The sequence below is a fragment of the Oncorhynchus tshawytscha genome, unplaced genomic scaffold, assembly GCF_018296145.1.
Source record: "Oncorhynchus tshawytscha isolate Ot180627B unplaced genomic scaffold, Otsh_v2.0 Un_contig_4862_pilon_pilon, whole genome shotgun sequence".
Classification (NCBI taxonomy): domain Eukaryota; kingdom Metazoa; phylum Chordata; class Actinopteri; order Salmoniformes; family Salmonidae; genus Oncorhynchus; species Oncorhynchus tshawytscha.
In genome coordinates, this window is record NW_024609599.1 from 42,466 (window position 1) to 45,000 (window position 2,535).

At 47.0% G+C, this 2,535-nt stretch overlaps 1 pseudogene; it reads left to right on the plus strand.

The window, feature by feature from the left end:
• Positions 1–255: 255 nt before the first annotated feature.
• The window catches only part of LOC121845239, a 99,310-nt pseudogene continuing 97,030 nt past the window's right edge, over positions 256–2,535 (plus strand).

A 2,535-nucleotide genomic window follows, 5' to 3' on the forward strand; every position in this document is an offset into this window, starting at 1 on the left:
ACAAGTGCTCAGTATATGTGGGAACTGGTTCAAATTTATTCCAGGTGAAGCTGGTTGAGAGAATGCCAAGATAATGCAAAGCTGTCATCAAGGCAAAGGGTGGCTACTTTGAAGAATCTAAAATCAAAAATATTTTTAATTTGTTTAACACATTTTTGGTTACGACATGATTCCATATGTGTTATTTCATAGTTTTGATATATTCACTAATGTTCTACAATGTAGAAAATAGTAAAAATAAAGAAAAACCTTTGAATGAGAAGGCGTGTCCGACCCTTTGACTGGTACTATAGGTAAATAAAATATTTATTTTTCTTTTTCAATAAATTTGCAAAGATTTTAAATAAATGTTTTTACTATGTCATGATTGTGTTTTGTGTGTAGATGGGTGAGAGAGAAAAACTCTTCTGGTGCAACATCCCAAAAAATCACAAAGTTTATCTAACTCTGAATCTATATTTTTGTAAAAACATGCTCTCTCTCTCTCCTTCCTCTCTCTCTCTCTCTCTCTCTCTCTCTCTCTCTCTCTCTCTCTCCTCTCTCTCTCTCTCTCTCTTCCTCTCTCTCCCTCTCTCACTCTCTCCTCTGTCTCTCTCTCTCTCTCTCACACTCTCACTCTCTCCTCTGTCTTTCTCTCTCTCTCTCTCTCTCTCTCTCTCTTTCTAGAAACCTATCCAAGAACCCTCTAACCACCTTGTCCTGGCAACTGTTCCAGAACCTGCAACTTTCCGAGCTGTAAGTTACATTCTCATTCAAGCTAAAGTGTGTGTGTGTGTGTTTCAGAACCTGCACACAGCAAAACAACCACGTAAAACACAACACACTATCTGTGTGAGTCTCAAACAGCATCTTGTTCTATATATAGTCCCATAGGGCTCTGGTCTAAAGTAGTGCACTACATAGGGAATAGGGTGTCATTTGGGACCTACCGGCGGTGTCATGGCACTGTGATCTGGAAGTCAGTTACCAGCATAATTAAGACACTGCAGAGAGAGTTAGAGGCAGTCTGACCTCATTGTCCTGTTAGTTATGAATATTGCAGTAAAAGTCAGGCGCAATCTGATGCTCCTTCAGCACCACTAGTAGAATATTACAGTCCGGTCCAGTCTGGTCCAGTCTGATGCTCTTTCAGCACCGCCAGTAGAATATTACAGTCTGGTCCAGTCTGATGCTCCTTCAGCACCACCAGTAGAATATTACAGTCTGGTCCAGTCTGATGCTCTTTCAGCACCAACAGTAGAATATTACAGTCTGGTCCAGTCTGATGCTCCTTCAGCACCACCAGTAGAATATTACAGTCTGGTCCAGTCTGATGCTCCTTCAGCACCACCAGTAGAATATTACAGTCTGGTCCAGTCTGATGCTCTTTCAGCACCAACAGTAGAATATTACAGTCTGGTCCAGTCTGATGCTCTTTCTGCACCACCAGTAGAATATTACAGTCTGGTCCAGTCTGGTCCAGTCTGATGCTCTTTCAGCACCAACAGTAGAATATTACAGTCTGGTCCAGTCTGGTCCAGTCTGATGCTCCTTCAGCCCCGCCAGGAGAATATTACAGTCTGGTCCAGTCTGATGCTCTTTCAGCACCACCAGTAGAATATTACAGTCTGGTCCAGTCTGATGCTCCTTCAGCACCACCAGTAGAATATTACAGTCTGGTCCAGTCTGGTCCAGTCTGATGCTCCTTCAGCACCACCAGTATAATATTACAGTCTGGTCCTGTCTGGTCCAGTCTGATGCTCCTTCAGCACCACCAGTAGAATATTACAGTCTGGTCCAGTCTGGTCCAGTCTGATGCTCCTTCAGCACCACCAGTAGAATATTACAGTCTGGTCCAGTCTGATGCTCTTTCTGCACCACCAGTAGAATATTACAGTCCGGTCCAGTCTGATGCTCTTTCAGCACCAACAGTAGAATATTACAGTCTGGTCCAGTCTGATGCTCTTTCAGCACTGCCAGTAGAATATTACAGTCCTCCCCCTCCTCATCTCAGGGAAGGTCTGCCTCCCTGTTTCCTCCCCCCCTCCTCATCTCAGGGAAGGTCTGCCTCCCTGTTTCCTCCCCCCTGCTCATCTCAGGGAAGGTCTGCCTGCCTGTTTCCTCTCCCTCCTCATCTCAGGGAAGGTCTGCCTCCCTGTTTCCTCCCCCTCCTCATCTCAGGGAAGGTCTGCCTCCCTGTTTCCTCCCCCCTCCTCATCTCAGGGAAGGTCTGCCTCCCTGTTTCCTCCCCCTCCTCATCTCAGGGAAGGTCTGCTCCCCTGTTTCCTCCCCCTCCTCATCTCAGGGAAGGTCTCCCCTCTGTTTCCTCTCCTCTCCTCCTCATCTCAGGGAAGGTCTGCCTCCCTGTTTCCTCTCCTCTCCTCCTCATCTCAGGGAAGGTCTGCCTGCCTGTTTCCTCCCCCTGCTCATCTCAGGGAAGGTCTGCCTCCCTGTTTCCTCCCCCTGCTCATCTCAGGGAAGGTCTGCCTCCCTGTTTCCTCTCCTGCCCCTCCTCATCTCAGGGAAGGTCTCCCTCCCTGTTTCCTCTCCTGCCCC